This window comes from Barbus barbus (genome assembly GCF_936440315.1).
Source record: "Barbus barbus genome assembly, chromosome: 10".
Lineage (NCBI taxonomy): Eukaryota > Metazoa > Chordata > Actinopteri > Cypriniformes > Cyprinidae > Barbus > Barbus barbus.
This window is the reverse complement of record NC_136738.1, coordinates 26,538,197-26,558,239: the sequence shown is the minus strand read 5'-3', so window position 1 is coordinate 26,558,239 and position 20,043 is coordinate 26,538,197. Positions and strand designations below refer to the sequence as shown.

General features: G+C 35.5%; 1 protein-coding gene across 1 annotated transcript in view; it reads right to left on the bottom strand.

Moving 5' to 3' along the window:
• LOC306875751 (poly(rC)-binding protein 3-like) overlaps positions 1-20,043 on the bottom strand; it is a 55,824-nt gene that overhangs the window by 29,284 nt on the left and 6,497 nt on the right. Inside the window, exons 2-4 of the mRNA XM_079426470.1 lie at positions 9,085-9,175; positions 8,892-9,002; positions 8,394-8,534 (exon numbers count right to left, since the gene is read on the bottom strand). The gene's annotated coding sequence lies outside the window, so the exon portion shown is untranslated. The remainder of the gene's footprint in view (positions 1-8,393; positions 8,535-8,891; positions 9,003-9,084; positions 9,176-20,043) is intronic.

The window sequence follows — 20,043 nt, the reverse complement described above, 5'->3', positions numbered from 1 at the left end:
GACCGCTGTACTGGTTCAGTGCTTTGCTTCGAGAGACCTGAAAAATCCATAAATCGCTGAGTGTAGAGGGAACGTGCAAATGTCTATGTCAGTAACGCATGATAGCGGCCTCTTATTTTATGCACTCGAGCAAAATCTCTTTCCTCAAAGAGTTCTCCAGGACGTTCTTAGTGACAATGCAGGGTCCTTCTAACACTGGAAAGAAAGGTTCTTACCCCAATGCCTTCAAAACCCTTGAGGTCAGCGTGAGAATGGTTCTTTTTTTCCAAGAGGAAGTGGATGCTTAAGACACGTTGCCCTGGAGGTTTGGAGGAATTCTGTAGTTTAAGTGTATCCCTTGGCCATACACACAGGCTGAAGATAAGTGGAAAATTCTGTTGCCTCGGGTCTCGGCCACACCACTCCGGACTGGCTTTTGTCCATGCTCTAAAAGCTTTTACGCCACCCCTCACCCAGACGTAGCTAGAGTCGGTAATGGAAAATTTCGCCTGACCCTCCATTTGGTTGCAGTGAGAGCTTTCAATAATGGGACACCCCTGCAGCTAAAACCAATAGCTTCTGACATCAATTTCAATCGGAACTTTCAGGGTGGAACTGTCACCTTTATGGTGCATAAACAACCTTGTTAATTCACAGAGCTAAAACATGCAAGGCCATGTAATGTACAAAACATAACACTTTGCATAAAGGAGAATTGTACGTGTGTGCTACATCACTGATAAAGTGCAAAACGGTGTTAAAAGAATAGTTCAACCAAACAATTTTAATTGTCTCATCATTTACTCACTTTCATTTTGTTTCAAACCTGTGAGCAATTCTTTCTTCCGTGGAACACAAAATTTTAAAGAGAATTTTGTAGATATTGAAAAATATGCATTCACAAACTTTTATATGTGACCCAGGACCACAAAACCAGTCACAAGTGTCAATTTTTCGAAGCTGAATAAATAAGCTTTCAATTAATGTATGGTTTGTTAGGATAGGACAATATTTGGCCAAGATACAACTATTTAAAAATCTGGAATGTGAGAGTCAAAATACTGAGAAAATCGACTTAAAAGCTGTCCAAATGAAGTTCTTAGCAATGCATATTACTAATCAAAAATTAAGTTTTAATATATTTATGGTAGGAAATTTACAAAATATCTTCATGGAACATGATCTTAATATCCTATTGATTTTTGGCATAAAAAATTGATCGTTTTGACCTATACAATGTATTTTTGGCTATTGCTACAAATACACCCCAGCGACTTAATTTAGACTGGTTTTGTGGTCCAGGGTCACATATGTGTCTAAAGTGTCTAAACAGACCACATACATCAAACAGGTGCTATGTTTGTTTTGAGAACTAGGGTGGAGGGACAGATTTTCATGAATAACTACTTAAATTCCATGTGTTTGCCAAAGCATACAGGTACATTTAAAAAAATTAATAAAAAATTCATTTTTTCTTGTAACTTATTTCAAAAAGTGAAACTTTCATATATTTTAAATTCATTACATGTAAAGTAAAATAGCAATTAATTCAGAGACAAGCAGCAATCAGGAATGCAAAAATAGGTTGTATGTGGTTTTACTGATTTAGCAGGGAACTGAATTATATTCTTACAAAAGCTATTTCAAATAAATGTTGTTCTATTACTGAAAATTAAACAATTTCAAAAAAAATTCAAGAATAGTAAACAAAAAAAACTTTTCAACATGAAAATGAAGAAATGTTTCAAATAAGCACCAAATAATATTAGAATAATTTCTGAAGAATCATGTGACACTGAAGACTGGAGTAATGGCTGCTGAAAATTCAGCTTTGCCAAACACATATAAAATAAAATAAATAAGGGGGAAAAAAATGGCAAATTCTGCTGTGTGTTAAAGCACTTCTAAAAAGAACCCTATAAGATATAGGAGTACAAGTAAATGCAGGGAAACTTCTTTAGAAAGCTTTCATTTAAAAAGCAGGATTTTTTGACTGAAATTAATAATACAATTGCAAAAGTCAATCACACAGAAGTGTAAAAGAAAAATGATAATTTGATGCTGAGATATTCAGCTGTTGTGTATCAGAAAGAAACAGGCGCTGCATGTTAATGTAGTCCATCCTCCACTAAGATGTCTGTTCAGCTCAACTTGGCAGCACCCTACATGGCTCAGCCTTCCTTAAAGCAATGCCTCATCATCCTTCAAACAGCGCCAGTGATTCAGAGAGACCTCTGGAGTCTTCTGGGTCTTTCCTTCCTCGCTGTCCTATGCTATATCTTCCTGCATGCACCAATCCCTCCCTCTGATCCAGAACACGGAGGCTAAACACTGCAGCTCATGTGGCCGGGCGCCGAGACCCAGTGACACAGGACTGAAGTGGCTGAGGAAGATGTCACAGCGACTCACTGATAAAGTTCTCTCAGAGTTCTCTTGCCAAACTCCCTCTCCTCATACACACTTCAGGCTATTCTTTAGAGCATGTATGACTCCTACTGTCTACACTGGTAATGTGAACACACAATACAGAACAACAACTGGTGAGCCAGAATCAAAAAAAGCATTATATTGGACATATAGCCTGCATTGCTATCTGACAAAAAAGGATAATAAAATTGAGACTGCAATTCAAGCAAGTAATTGCAAATGCCTGTACAACAAGTCTAAATAAATCAACATGCATTTATCAGTGTCTGGATGTGTGTCTCAGTCGAGTTGTGAGTAAGATATCATCCTCGCTTTTTGTTGAGAAGGCAAGAACGATTAAAAAAGTTTTGAGGAACAAATTGTTCCACAGACTCTCTCATATTTTCTTTTCTTTGTCTGTTGCATGTTATAGATATTTACTTTTATTCACTTTTGGGGGTCATATGTGAAGACTAATGTTGCAGATATTTGTTCAAAACATAAAAAAGGTCATTGTCCGCTAATGTAAAAAAAAAAAAGAAGAAAAAAAAAAAGAAAAAGATTAACAATAATGAGAAAAAGCTGCAATTTCAAGTTATAAACTCATAATTTTGATATATTTTGAGATATTACATTGAAATTACAAGAGAATTGCAATAATGAGAAATAAAGTTGCAATTCTGAGATATAAACTCTTAATTACAAAAAATTAAGTCACAATTAAGAGAAGTCACAACAATGAAAAATAAAGTTGCAATTTCAAGATAATGTATTCAGAATTGTAAAATATGAGGTCACTATTAGAAGAAGCAGTCTTCATTTTGAAACCTCAATATATCAGATATTAAATCACAATTATGAGGAAAAAGTCACAACAAATTTTTTTTTTTAAATTTAAAAGATTTGCTGTAAAATTTTAGATTATTAAAGAGTCATTTTAATATATTGGCAGCCCTGAATTGTTATTTTAAGTCATAACTTCATAACATAACATTTAACAAAGCAAAATATATGATGCTTATGTGTGCCCCAGGTGGAGAATCACTGAAATATAAGACTACAAAAAAAATCAATGCAGAAATATCTGAAAGCGCAAGAGAAAAAGAAACCAGAATGTCGTCAGCTCACACTGTTGCTGGAATTAAATAGATCTGTGTTTGCATATCTATGCATGCAATACCTGAATATGTCAGGGCACACTGTTAAACATACTTTTATAAATAAGCTTGTGTAGTAAGTATAGATGTATAGATCTATAAAATCAAAGCCAAAACGCCTGCCTTTGTTTTCTGGAGCACTGAGATGAGTGTGTGTGTGTGTGTGTTTAATGCCCTGCCTTAGAATCAGTCAGGCTGCATCAGCATCAAAGTGAATCATTATTGGCAGAGGAAAGTATTGCAAAGCAAGCTTGAACTGAAACAAACAATCCATGTGCTGTTGAAAAGCATGACTGTTTAACAAGGCAAATTATGCAAAACACAAAATTTCAAAAAAGCTAAAATGACAGGCAGGGGCGGTTCAGTGGGGGAACTGTAAGGCTGTTAAAATGATCAAATAACGCGTTTTTCCTTCCACAAAATACAAAACCTCCCACTTCCAGAGTGTTCAGTGGCATAACTAGTCCCAGACTATTCTATTTAGGCAACACATCCATACAAGACAGAAAACCTATTCAGAAAAGAATTCCTATTGGCTATCATTCCGATCATTTACCAAAACTGCAATTATTTACTGTAAAATTTTCTGATTTTCAATTAATAGGTATATATTACAAAATTAAAGACATAGTCCACCACTCATCATTTACTCATTCCAAACGTGTACTATATGCATTTTTCTTCTGTAGAATACAAAAGAAGATATTTTAAAGAATGCTGGCAAATAAATAGTTTCTGGTCCCATTGGCTTCTATAGTATTTGGGTACCAACATTCTTCAAATTAACTTCTTTTGTATTATACAAAAGAAAAATTATGGAACAAATTAAAATCTGGCTCGTAAGATCTGCTTTCCTGCAAAGTTTAGCTCTAACCCTGATCAAACTGACCTACCTGTGATTTTCTAATGATCCTGAAGACATTGATTAGCATGCTCATGTGTGTTTGATTAGGGTTAGAGCTAAACTCTTGTGAGCCAGATTTGAGGATCCCTGGTCTAGAACCGTCACTACTGACAGGAGGCTTTTACAAGACCTCACAACTCGGTAAAAAATGACAAAGTGCATTAGAAAATAATGGTGTGGGTCTACGCTGTATGAGAAAGAATCAGTACAACAATCAGTAGAAATATTCTACAAGGCTCATACTGATTTTCTGTTTCAGTTGGCTGGCGCATCTTTCTGTACTATAGGCTTGTGTACCAAACAACTCTTAAATTCCAATGAGCTAAAAAGTGGCAGCAATATGTTTGCATGGTGGTGCTTTCCACATAACAAATCTGAAAAACAGAATTCATATCAGAAAGCAATTTCAAGATTTGGTAAATATTGCAAGAGGACATCTGACCGTGACACAGGGCTTGACAATAAGGATGGCCAAATGGCCTGGGGTCAGTGTGAGAGAGATTCGAGGCAGCTGACAGGACGGACTGTCACTTGTCTGATCAGACCAGAGCTGTGTTGACATTTGTAGATCTTGATTTTTTATATGTTTTATATCTAAATCAATAAGTAATGTTTTGCATCACATACCATAGGTTATCAGCACAAATCTATTTTGTAAATGTACAGCTGTAATGCAGCAGTACAATTTTCATTTACAATTGCACCTTAAAAATCTACCAAAAAAAATATATTACATAAAATGTTTACTGTATATACTTAATATTTAACACACACACACACACACACAAATCATTTATTATACTAAAAAATAAATAATTAAAAAAATAAATTAATTATAGAGCTGCATATATTTTTAACTATAATGAAATATATGAAATGCAAGCAAGGATGTAACTGCAAAGGACTGTATATATACACTAATATACATGAATATTATAAAATATATTCTTATAAAATGTATTTTTTGTTCTTGCACATATAAAATACATTGCTAAAAGCAATTTATTTATCCATCCATCCAAAGTTATAAAACCTGAACCATCAGAAATTCTTACAGCTGAGCTCTGTGAGTACAGAAATAATCCTCAACCTCCAAGATGTAACTTATTGTTTTTATGACCAGGCATGTTCATGCACATCCTCTCTGTGCTGGGTTCAAAACATGCATCACTAAAAAAACATAAAAAGTGAGCTAGTGTTATGGTAATAATTAGGTCAATTTTCCATTCACTTCATGAGCCATTTATAACATGCTTTAGATTTAAAATGACTGCAAAAATACTCTTATAATGGAGTCACACTACAAAAAGTACGTGTCAGAGGAGTCATTGCCCTTCGCTCATGCAAATGCATTCTGTAACTGGTATTCTGTAACAGTCATTGCAGTGAGCCTGAATGTATTGATTTGCAATGATGTTTACATAAGTTGCATGGTCATTGGCGTCATGCTCCACATACATTAAGAGAAGTTCAATTAGTTACGAAATCTCTAGCATGCAAACGGAGAGGCAAAAACATCCAAGCTCCCACAAACAAACACAAGTAAATGTGCTCAAGCTGCGTACTATGAATACCAAAGAATGACAAATTAGAGTCAAGACCACACAACACACCAGACGGAGTCGGTCTGAAACAGGAGTGAAATAGTCCATCATAAGTCAGGCTTTGACTGCACTGGAAACATTAACTGTGACAAACAGGGGACTCCATTCCCCGCTGAGCCGATAATGGTGGCACTGAGATGTTAATAAGAGTAATCTGCGTGTGCCCTGCATTCACTCATCCCGCAGTCACAGATGGGCTTGCCTTTAATGTGTGCCCAGATGACAAGAGCATCATTTAAGCCAAAATACCCAGAAAGCCAAAGCATGCAACCGAGACAGGAAGCGCTCCAGCATGTTAACTACCCACAAGCCTCTTCATCCATCCTCTCCAGACTGTGTACAATTTTTATGTCTTTTGCGTCATGTCTCATATATTATTTCCCCAAGCAACCTTGACTTCAGAAACTTCATAAAAAAAGGAGATGCTTTGAGACAGAAGAGCATTCTGTATTGCTGTCACTGATTGAGAGACAAACAGAGTTCATGGATGTGGTTTCTGTCAGACACATCAGAGAGGGAAAATTACAGCTAGTTGTGAACAATTTTAAACTCTACTGTAGCTTAATCGCATGAGACTTGTCAAGAATATGTCAAGGTCATATTTCACCCCGAAATAAATAAAGAAATAAATTAATGAATAAATAAAAGACAGGATCCTTCAGAAATTTGGTGCTCAAGAAAGATTACTTATTATCAGTGCTGAAAACTGCTTCATATTTTTAAAGGAAACCATAAAACCTTTTTTCAGGGTTGTTTAATAAGTGCAGCATTTATTTGAAAAACAAATCTTCTGTAACTTTTGAATCATAGCATATAAACATATTTTATCACTATTGAGAATAAACATAATCACTGTCACATTACAACAATGAGATGCTGTTGAAACATATGCTTAATTACAGTATTATTTTTACTTTGACCAAAAAACTACTGTATTACAGTAATTACCATCCAGACACATTATGCTCAATGTATTATATATAAAATAATGTAACATACAAATAATATTATTATTATTAATATCATTTGAATAGTATTTATAATTATAATTTTAATTATCTAACTAAATTAAAATGCTAAAAACAGCATCAAGACATACAGTAAAGTGAAAAGTTTCTTTTGTTTGAAATTTCTGAAATCACAAAATTAATTAAGGCAATTACTATACCCACACTGACAATCTCCCAGTTTTTAGTTAATAATATATTTAAATTTAATATATACTTGAAGCCCACCTGCATAGTATAATATTAATAGAACTATATTATACTATCTAGGAGGGCTTCAAGTCAAAAAGGCTGAGAACCTATGCATTATGGAAATAAAATTTTGGTGAGAAACTGTGCATAATTTAATAACTTAGTTCCATTTAACTAACTTTCTTTGATTTTGGGGTGAAAAGTGATCTACACCTCATCTCTGTGTACATACAGTAGTTGTGTTATTATGAAAGGACATTTTTTCACATGACGTGTCAGTGCTGGTTAAAATGGCTCAGCATTGAGTGCCTGTCTACCATCCAATCCAAAGCATTTCCCAGCATCTAAGCGAAGCCTGTCAGGGTGAGTTCATGACTGCGTTGTGACAAAGCGCCGACATCCCCTTTCGCCACCAACATGAGCCAACGTGTGACACAAGCTCTCGCCGGTTCACGCAAGTTATTTTTAATGCACTATTCTGCAGTCCCTTCGCTGATGGCCCTTGAGCAAAAGCTGCCAATGTGGCAAAACTACTCGCAATGACAAAGGACAAAAACTCCCTTGAGAGTTCCCTCCGAGGTGTCTGAGACAGGTCAGGGGGAAGGAAATAACCGTGATGCAACGTCATGTGCAGGGAGATGGTCGGAAACCTCTGGAACTACCCATGGCGACAGATGCAAACACGCACACATCCGCCATTAATATTCATTATGATAGTTAGCCTAGTTTCTATGCCATTCGCTCCGTCAGAATCAACCAGGCCTTGAACTGCAAGCACAGACAGCAAGAAAGTCTCCTAAATATATCACAGTCCTATTTTCCCATACTACTGCAAATGACTCTCTCCTTCAGAAACATGCTCATAACATTCAATAGGGGAAAAAATCAATACATACGCTATGCACTTTGAATTCAGCACAGAAATAAACCCACGCGCTTTGAGGCCTACAACAGTCAGCGAAAGCTCCCAGCCGAATGGATGCTGATTCATCAATAGATTGCCAACGCAAAAGGTCATCCCATTTCCCGTAATGGCATTTCCTGCTCAAAAACGGATGGCGGGCCTAAGAGGAGCCTGCAAGAACCAGTTCAGCAAGATTATAAGGATTAGAAGGCTTCTAAAGAAAAAGGGCACAATACTCACCAGAGTTGCAGAAAGTTGTGGATCTCAGGACATAAATGGAGTGATTGGCCAGACGAAGAGGGGAAGAGAGCGCAGCTGTGTCGCCGTGCAGATCAGTTCATCAGCCTTTAGACTTCTTTCCAGGTTGATAACCGGCCCATTCTGCAGGCAGAAGGGCAAATCAAAACAACACACTTTCGTCATGTCAGTTTAAGCCACGTTCGTCAGTCATGCGAGGCTGCCATACGTTACACCTTCTCCGCATCAGGGTCTCTGTGTAGCGAAAGGGGGTTTGCCTTAAGAGCACGGGTGAAATCACACATGCCATATGTGCGCTGATTTATTTATCTCACGGTTAACTGAATCCTTCATCAGGAACATCTCGTAAAAAACAAAAAAAAGAGGCCAAAAGCTTCAGCTTCTAGTTAAGTGTCTGACATTTCTGTGAACACACCACGTGTGGGAGGTTTTAACCAGAAAAAAAAGGTGTTTTGAAATTCCTAAAATGGTGTCACTGACCAGAGAGGGATCCCAGAAGTCTCTTGGGTTTTCTCTTCCAGGTCATGTGACCACGTGCTGCCACACTTCCAGAAGACTTGGGAGAGTTCCGTCTGTCCAGTGTACCTCACCCTTTTAAAGAGATGTAGATATGTGAGAAAAAAATCCATGCATTTTCAAATTTCATTTCAATTTAATAAAACTGATGCATTACCTGAGCAACTCCTTACTGTTTCGCTGTACAGGAGGTTTACTTTTAAAAAAAAATATTTAAAGGTTCTCTTCTGCTCTTCCAAACCAAGATTCTGAAAAAAAGACAACATTGCATATTATTTTAAGTCATAACTAAATGTTGGAATTCAGTTCCATTCAATAGTGTCTTTATAATACTTATTTATCATTTTTGCTATGCAGTAAATGTTAATATTTCCATCACATTTGTCTTAATACAATAAAAGTCAAATATTATTTAAAAATATACTAAATATATGATAAATGTTTTGTAAAGATGGAAATCATGTTATCATCTCACAACATCACAGTTATGAATTTTACACTGGTTTGAGCAGATGTTTGTTTTTTTTTTAGCATTATCTGAGTTTAGACAATACTATTATTCATAGAAATTAACCCATAAATTAGAGGAGCTCAAAAGGTAATACATAACAGGAATGATCTGTATTTTTCCAGATTCTCATCCCATGTCTAACATACAAAATTGGATAAAATGAGCTTGCAGAAAAGTTTAGATTTTTATAATACATTTTATTGTAACAGACCATCTCCTACATCTTTAACTACTCTGCCAAATCCAGTCTTGAGCTCCCAGTAACCAGAAATTCCTTCAAAAAGACAAGACATTTATCAGCACAAGTAAATGAACGTCTGTCTGTGTGAAAGGTGCTCCCTCTAATGGGCATCTTTTGCACTGTTTGACAAGACTGTGATGAATGTGTTCTCTAGCTCTGTGTGACATAGGCCTAGTAGTGTTTATCAAATACATGACATCTATTATAAAACTGAAAGTTCAGACTTAATTTTGATCGGATGAGCTGCCTTCAGAGCTGCTGTAAAATGCCAGTAAACGCATTCTATATTAATTCAGCAAGTTGCTACATTAATCATAGCTTCTGTCTACTAGGATCAAACAATCAAACGGACTAGATAAAGCCATTAAAAACAGTATCTCAAAAACTGAACCTTGACCTGTCTCACTGTACTATAACACTTAGGAAAGACTGCCATCTACTGGTAAACTCAACTTCTGACACCTACTGTCAATCATTTTCCAGTTTGATGACCATTCTGGAAAAAAGGAGATGTGAGGATGTCTCCACAAATGTAATGTATTGGCAGAAGAAAAACCTGTTAAATATTTTCCCAGTCTGGACTCAGCTGCTACCAATTTAGCCAATTTATTTAGGGGCTTCAAGCGGATGCAGATAAAACACTTCGGTCTTCAGCCTGTGAGCGACTGTGCAAACCAGAAGTTAATCAGTTCCTCTAAAGGCGCTTACAATCTGATCTCCTGTTTGACATGGAGCCACTTCAGAGGGTCCCCGAGATGAAATTCTATAATGATGTAGACCGAAATTCAGCACAAGGGCTCGACACACAAATCACACTGTATTAATGTTTAATGATCTCTAAAAGCTTATATTCCTTTTTCGCTTTCTCAGGGTCCCACGTCCCAGCATTTACAGATTACCACCTGACCCCTACTCAAGGACTGTCCCAGTGCGATGGCAAACACACATCAGTGAGATTAAAGATCTCTGTTGTGATGGCGGTTACAGTGCTCAAAAGATCCATAAAACACATAAGTTATCTCCTTACGACAGACACACAGCCCAGAGAGCCAACCATACTCAAGCTAGGCACATCAAGTCCTCACCATCATCATTTAACAAAGCCTTTACACTCTTTTGTTAAATATTATGCTCAGTGAGTGAAGCATGAATGATATAAAAAGAAACACATATGGCATATGTGTGTTTACATTTGCTTTTCCTACCGGCGATATTTCCAATGAACTGTCTTTATAATATATTTACAATTTTTCCAATACTGTAGCAGTCACTCAAATCTTTTTTTTTTTCACCATAAATGAAATATTAATAAGATCTAAACTATTTATATTGTGAGCATTAATAATGAATCGAAGCCCTTTCAACATTGTGCTTCAAAACGTAATATCAAGCTTGAGAGGAAAGCTGATATTTTCCCATTTTCATTTAGCCAGGGGGTTATAAATTAAGAGGGTCCGTGCTTTGCTAAATATTGTAAAAGAGCCTAATGCATTAATCAAATAAGTAAATCTCGGAAGGCAATAAAGCCAGAGCAGCACAAAACAGCACTATTGAAATGTGTTTAAGCATTTCATTACTTTCATTTACTAATAAATAAATGAATCAACTTGGAGACACTTCACTGGCTGTAAAATTTTAGAATCGAATGACATTTTCATGGAGACGTTAAAAGGGGAAAGATCTCCACAGGGCTTTTAGAGAAAGTGCAGACTCTTAACTCCGTCATGGAAAAAGTCAGCTCACTTCTGCCGCTGTGCAATTTCATTAACGCTTACATGCAGGCAGTCATTGATTTGCAAAAGAATCTCTCTGAAATGCAGGTCTAATCAATCAAACGTCTCCATTAATTTCAGCTGGGGCTGTCGCTTGAATTCTCAGGCCCTCGGATGAAATTTTTATGGGTGGGCCCAAGGAGGTTTATAATACCTGGAGAAAGCTATCCGTTAGCTTTCCCATTCATCTCAATGACAGATGTTTGGCTGGTGAAAGACCCCCCAGAAGTATCCAACACATGGCCGTCAATGGAAAAATATCTAGATGCAGCACCTACCAATATAACAACTATTTTAATTATGTGTGATTACATGGTTAGTTGAGGATTATTATGTGTGTTGTTTTTCACTACCAGTTGAAAAGCACTAGACTACACCGTTTAGCAGTGGTTCTCAACTGGTTCTGCTACATTTCTGGGGGGAAAAAATCTACATTTAATAATAAACATATTATTATTATCATTATCAAAGAAGAATCTAAATAATATATAATCAAATTATAACTAAAAATTATATATATATATATATATATATATATATATATATATATATATATATATATATATATATATATATATATATATATATATATATATATATATACATACACACGCACACACACACACACACACACACACAAATTCATAATAAACATAATAAAAATATTTTAATATTTTGTACAATTTATTAAAATTCATTATACAAAACATTACATTTATTATTATTTTTAGCATTAGCATTATAAAGACAAAACAACTAAATAATATATAATAATAATACATATACACAATATTACCAATATAAATATAAATATATTTGTACATAATTTGTTTTTTAATATATAAAAAAAATTGTATTTATGCAATATAACATTTATTATTATTATAAAATATATAAATTATATATATATTATATATATAAATAAATATATTTGTTCATATATATATATAAAACAGAGAAATAATAAGACCTTAGCGGACTCCACTCATCATAGCTTGTCCTCCAGGCTTAAACTAAAATATAAAAGGAAGAGATCATAACTGCCACACAGACGCAAGAAAAATAGACAGTAAATAAGATGTTATTTTGATTTACTACTGAATAAATTTCACTCACAGTATTTAGCTGACACAAAGCAATTTCTGAGTCGAACAATCATGTTTCTGTGATACCGGGACTATACATCGAGTGTATATTCTCCCAGAAATATTAAAATCTTTGCTAAGTGTATGCCACCACACAATAAAGGAAACACTGATGAAAGCGTTTTTTTGACCAGCAATGAAAATAATGCGGGCGTGATGTGTGAGAGAGTTCCGTGGTTTGCTTTCTCATGACAAGATGCTTTGAAAGTCAGTTTGAAAAGTTGAGCAAGGTTTAATGCGAGCTGCAGTTACAGCAGCCCGAGCTCAGCGAATGGAGCCGACCAAGTGCGGAGGGATTACACAGGAACAAAACCAGTCAAGAAGCAGTAAGCATAATGTTAGGAGAACTGCTTACGTGCAGAAACAGTCTGACAGGGCTGTGAGAGCCTGTCACTTGCACACAAACACCCAGCAAAGGAGCTTATCGAGGAACCTTTAAAAGCATTTCATCAACACCAGCTTGTACGACTTTGCCACCTCTTTTCATTCTCTGCGATACAAACCTGTTCAAAATGCAGATATTATTGCATAATCATGCCATGAGTCACAAATCTAGAATACAATATTGCTACTGTTTACACAAATGACTTTCAAGGTATTATAACTGTAAGATTCAGTAAACAAGAGAATTATTGTGTGGGTAAATGAAAAATAAAGGCACCTAAAATATATTCATGCTGGTTTCACTTATGAAACACAGATAACAAATTCAATTTATTTTTTTAATCTAATCACTTTAAATATGCCAAGTGATGAAACATTCAAGAAAAAAGTACAAAACTGGCGTATAAGAGCTGGGCAATATTTTGAAATTTGCTATATAGTATATAATCGCCCTACCCGAGTATACTTGTGACTTGACTATGTTTAAATCTATGTACATGCCAGCTACATATTCTCTTAAACAGCCATTTATTACTGAATTACAAGCGTTATTCTGAGTTTGTTCATATCAGACAATGTACGGTCTGTCAGTGATCTAGAGCAACCTCATTATTGTTGAAAAACATGATTGATTAAATAAATTATTAAATATTTGACACAAACATGGTGGCCCATGCCAGTATATTTGCACAGGGCTTCATCGTTCCGCCGTAATTTGTTCAGCAAAACAAATAGAAATATGAAATTAATTAGGCAACTGTCTCAACAAATTACCAAATCTCTAAAGGCACCAAAAATAAGGTGTAAATGTATTCTTGAGAGACTTACAAGTGTGACAACCTAATCTAGAACCGAGCGAAGTTTGTGAAAAATTAAGTGAGGACTTCAGTGCTACAAGAATACCTACTGAAACCTTCATTGTTAATGCACACCACCATTGAAAGGTTGGGGTCAGGTTTTTCTTTTTTGAAAGATATTAATAGTTTTATTCAGAAAAGAAACATCAATTAAAAGCGTCAGTAAATACTTTTGCATTGTTAGGGTTAAAAATAAATAAAATAAATAAAATAAACGTTAGCATATATAAAACGTTAGCATATATTAAAGTACAAAACAGTTATTTTAAATTTCTAACACTATTCCACAATATTACTCTTTTTACTGTATTTTTTTAAAAAATACAAGATTTGGTGAGCATAAGAGACTTCTTTCAAAAACATTAAAAAATCTCTTCAACAGTAGTGTAAATACTGAAACACATTAACAAATTAATGGACATTTCACTTTGCAAAGTCAAAAAAATAATGTAACAGAGATAAAAGGATTAATTTAATATGAAAATGACCAAAATCATGCTCACAGCCACACAAACGGCGTCTTTCCTCACCCCTCTCAGTGTGCTTTGCTCTACTACATGCAAGTAAGATAAAAGGCTTGTGCACCAGTTTTCAATTGCTGTATCAGCTATCCGGACACACGCGTATTATCCAGATGAGTCATTATACTTTATATGCCCTTGGCATTAATTGAGAGCTAATGGCATTTCATAGATATCCTTAATTTGACCTCTTTTGCACTGAGCGGCTTTTGTAAATGATGGTTTGTGCTGAGTCTCAGACAAGATTTAGTCCCCCAGAAGCCCCTATTCCACCTGGGTATCTATGCCTGAGGGAGACAGTTGTCCCATAATACCCTTCACAGCGTGTGTGTTCTTAACATATGAGTTCTTCTGAAGTCGCGCGCACAATCTGTGAAAGGGCAAAGCTAAGGACTCAGGCCAACAGCCTATAAAATACTGCTGTATAACTGCTGAAGAAAGTGGTCGCCCATGCCACAAAACATTACTTATTAGTGTTCTTGATTACGGTTATTGATCATTGGCAGCTGAACTGAAAAGTTCAAATGCTTAAATATGGATCTCATTCAGTTAATATTACGGCATTTGACTACAGCTGATTAACTGTCATTGCAGCAACACAAACTGACAAGCTCCTTTTGTTGAAATCCATATGGCATCATTTTATAAACAATGCAATCACTCGGGCCTTTAATTTGTCATGGAATAGTTCCTAAACTATCAGACACTCACCCATGTGTCGTTTCAAACCTATATTGTTTTCTTTCTTCTGTCAAACACAAAAGCAGATGTTTGGCGGGATGTTGTTTTTACACTGTGGTTTTCCATACATTGAAAGTGAATGGGGGTTGTCAAGCTCTAAAACTGTACCATAAAAGTACCATAAAAGCACAAAAAAACTAGTATACACTGGATGAATCACATGCTATATCGCACGTTTCATGAAGCCATATGATAGATTGGCTTATATATATATATATATATATATATATATATATATATATATATATATATATATATATATATATATATATATATATATATATATATATATATACACATATACATATATATATATATATATATATATATATATACACACATCTTGAGAAGACTGTGTGTGTGTGTGTGTGTGTGTGTGTGTGTGTGTGTGCTTGTACATATAATATTAAAATGCTCTAATATTTTTAAAATTTATAATTATTATTATTTTTTTTTTTTTTCTTCATTTCTGGAGCTTGGCAGCCTTTATTCAGCCTTTATTCATTTTGCGCAGAAGAAAAAAAACAATCATACAGGTTTATAATGACATGAGGGTGAATAAATATGGATAAATATAGTAGACGATACATAAGATTAACTACATAAAAGTATTTACTCAGATGTGCATATACAGTAGTGTTCAAAAAGTCAATTTTTTAAAACAAATTAATAATTTCACTAAGCAAGGATGCATTCAATTTATCAAAAGTGACAGTTAAAAACTTTTACATTGTCACAAAAAATCTATTTCAAATAATCTTTTGCACTTTATAATCAAAGAATCTATATAAAAAGTCTAATAATAATATTTCATATTAATTTCATATTATCAATAGAATATTAATAGTTTTAGAGTATTTTGATTACATCAATGCAGCCTTGGTGAGCATAAGAGACCGTTTCAACGATGGAAAAAATAAATAACCTCGCAGCCCCCAAACTTTTTATGTGCGAGATATGTTAAGTCTGCACATAGTGTATGATCTTCTTATAACTATTCAAATGTGTTCGGTTAATACTGAGAAATGTGAAAGACTGCGAATTAGCTTTTAAAATAGACAGGAAGGGAGACGTGCAGAAATGTTTGGCAAAACGCTTGTCACTTTCACACCTTTATGATTGGAGGGGTTCTCCTTTAAAGGCCTTTAAGTCTTAATCCAGCAGAAAGGCTCCAGCAGAAATTCAAAGGCACGCTGCACATTTGAATATCTCCACAGCTCTGTACATTCCCCCTCCAGAGAAGAACAGATAGCGATATCATGTGCTTTACCTTCGCTGCTGAGGTTTCATTGAGGTGAGGGATAGCGTTGTGATGTCACAGACAGTTCTCATCGAGTTAAGATTGAGAGGAATTAGCCGATAGATCAAATCCCTCAACCTCGTGGGACAAATCACAGCGCTAACTAATCTGCGGCTCAGATTTTCCTGCAGGAAGCAGATTGAGCCTCAACTTGTGATGTGCTGTTGAAAAAAATGTCAGAAATCAAACAGATCCTGTTAATTACATTACACTTAAATGACTTAAGCCACACTTTAAGTTAATATGGATGAAATCCTGCTCATCTGGTTTCCGGGAGTCGTCACACAGAAAACGCATACATTGCAGAGTATACAGTATATGAGTTTAATGTGTCAACAGTATCACATGGCCCTATTCCAAATACTCTAAGTCTTCCTCTTATTTCAGATCGCTATTGTCTTCTACAGTTATTTGGAGCATAGCATAAAGAATCAATATTAGCTCTACACTGATCATAACAATGACAAAGCAGTATGTAAGGGTATACTGACTAAGCCTTTATTCACAAAACAAGAGAAATGCCTACCTAATAAGTATCTTCTGAATACTTGCTAACCCACAGTTTTTTGTTTAACCATTTCAGGCGGTTCAGCGAAAACGTAAGTTCAATATTTGGCCAAAAACAGCATTTTTCTTTACTGATGGGTAAGACTGGCCAATAAAAACGTTGTATTTTTAAGCAAGAAGAGAAATATAATTAATCATAAAAGTAATAATAGTGTGCATTTTATGTGTGTGTGTGTGTGTCTGTATAAAACATAACGTTTTTGTGCAGCAGAGGAAATGTATTTATTTATTTACACACATCACCATTCTTTTATTTTTAAGAAATGAATACCTCTATTAGGCAACAATGCATTAAATTGGTCAAAAATGACTGAAAATACATTTATATTGTTAAAAAAGATTCAGATTTTAAATAAATTCTGGTCTTTTGACCTTTCATTCAGCAAGGGTGCATTACATTTATCAAGAGTGACAGTAAAAAACATTTTACATTGTCAGAAAAAAACTCAAATAAATGAGAAACTTTTGCACTTTATATTCAGCAAAGAATATATAAAAAATCGAATTATAAACACATTAAAACAGAAAAAAGGTATTTTAACAAAAATAATTTTAAAAGTAATTTTACAAAATATTTACGTTTTTACTGTATTTGTTTTAAATTCTAATAATATTTTGCAATATTAATGGTTTTACTGTATTTTGATTACATAAATTACTTTTTTTCACAAACAATGCATTAAATTGATTTTTTTTTTTTTAATGACAGTAAAAATAAATTTCTATTGTAAACAAAATTCTATTCAAATTTCAAATAAATTCTGGTCTTTGACCTTTCAAAGAATTCTGAAAAAAATCCATCACAATTTCCACAAAAATAATAAGCAACACCAGCATGTTAGAATGATTTCTGAAGGATCATTTTGTTGATGAAGACTTGATTAATGGTTAAATGAAAAGTCAACTTTGGCATCACAGAAATAAATTCCATTGTTAAATATATTAAAATACAGTAGTCAACATTTGAAGTGGATCAAAACTTTTCATTGAAGTTGTCCGAAAACCGAAATACCCGTTCTTGTCTTAGGACAAGTTTGATGAACTTTTTTGATCTACTTCAAATGTTGACTACTGTATTTTAATATATTTAACAATGGAATGTATTTCTGTGATGCCAAAGTTGACTTTTCATTTAACCATTAATCAAGTCTTCATCAACGTTTATTTTAAATTGTGATATTATTACACAATAGTAAAATTTTTACTGTATTCATGTAAATTCTTTATATATATTTCTGATGTATTTTTGTACTTGTCAAAACAAAAGATTCCTAAAAAACATATTTCCAACCCCACATTTATGAATGGTATCTTTACGCATACACACACACACACTTTACCTACATTTCTACATTTTAATAATGAAAAATGCCTCACAGGAACATTTTTGAGTGATGGAACCAATTTGAATCAATTCACTGAAGCAGACAGTTTCAATGACATCCAAAGTAGACGCTCTACTGATACAATGAAAGATCACAAAACCAGTCTAATGACGCAGTCTTTGGGTAAAAAAACGCATCAGAATTATAGTGAAATTCACAGAATATTACCAGCAAAATCATCTTAATTGTATTGTGAATATTTTATATATCAGCCAAATCCTCCTGAGGGCAAATATAAGGACACAGAATTCAGATTTCCAGATTTACATACAGTACACCGCACAGAGCTGAGAGGAAACTCGTGCCTCTTTCCTCAATCTGTGCATCCCCAGAACACAGCAGCGTTACTGCTGACTTAGCTGCGCAGATGCTTTGGAAGAGCGAACGGCATCGGCTCAGGAAAGTGTGTCAAGCAAGCATATTTGCTATAGAGAGGGGCAAGCCAAGAGCTATCCTGAACAGACGACAACAAAAAAAAGAGCCAAGGTGAACCCGCAGTCAAAACAAGGCCAATATTTACAGGTTTAAGATGGTAAATGTCACTCAGGAGTCCATTTCGGTGGCTAAAAAAGACTTTTCAAGCAGCAGGTCACACCTTTCTCCTCACACCCTGCCCTGCTGGGTTCAATCTGCCCATCTCCGCGGTCACAACACTCTGGAACGGAGGCCTTGCCAGGGAGCAGGTGGGAGGGCATCAATAGACACCGAACATGAGGCAGAGCTTTTACTAAAAGCTCCAGAGGCTCTAGATTTTATTAGAACGCATTTGCACGGAAGCGGTCTTCCTCTCTCTCCTCCTCACAATGCCGCCGATCGCTCTCCGTCTGATAACAGGGGCGAGGCCGCTGAGAAAATGCTGCATCATTCATGGTTGGGTGTCTCCTCGCGTCACGCCATGTGACCCGCTGACACACTCCCATCTTGTTGGGGGTTGGGTACGAAGGCAGGCAGGAGCATGGTAGGAAAACCTGACCAAAGCCTCGTGCCATAGTGACACTCAGCGGATTATGTCTAAATAAAGCCTCGGCACTGCATGAATCACTCTGCTACTGATCCCACTGCTCAATGAGAAGGGAAGAGAGGAAGAGCGAGAGAGAGGGAGTGAGTGAGTAAGAAAGCAATGTTAAAAAAAAAGCGAGGGAGCGGGAATGTGAAGTGGAGAAGGCGTTCATCACTGGAGTGCCATGGCTTAGCCTAAGAGGCTTGAATAATCAGTGGTTAAGCTGTCAGCCCTTCTCTTGCACCTACTGTGTGCTACAAACTCCTGTGCGCTTTTAATCAAACAAAAACGCTGAGATCCAGCCACGCTGCCAAGACAGCGCTATAAGACAGGCTTCAAAGTCTCTTTAAGACTTATCCTGACATATTATATTCCTTGCAATGCACAGGCACCACGTGGCAGACATCTTCTCAAGTCTCTGAGGCAAAGTCCAAGTCGAGTTTCAAGTCTTTGAGGTGAAGTGCAAGTCGAGTCTCGAATATCCTTTGAGAACAGTTTTCTACTACAGGTTGGTTTTCTAAAGCTTTATGAAGGGAAAGCAATTTTGCATATTCACACGTTTCTAATTCGGAGTCCAAGTAAAGTCTTATGCCTCGTTTCCACTGAGCGGTACGGTAGAGTACAGTTCAGTACAGTACGATTCAGTACGGGTAACCCTGATCAGGCTTGCATTTCCACGGCCAACAGTACCC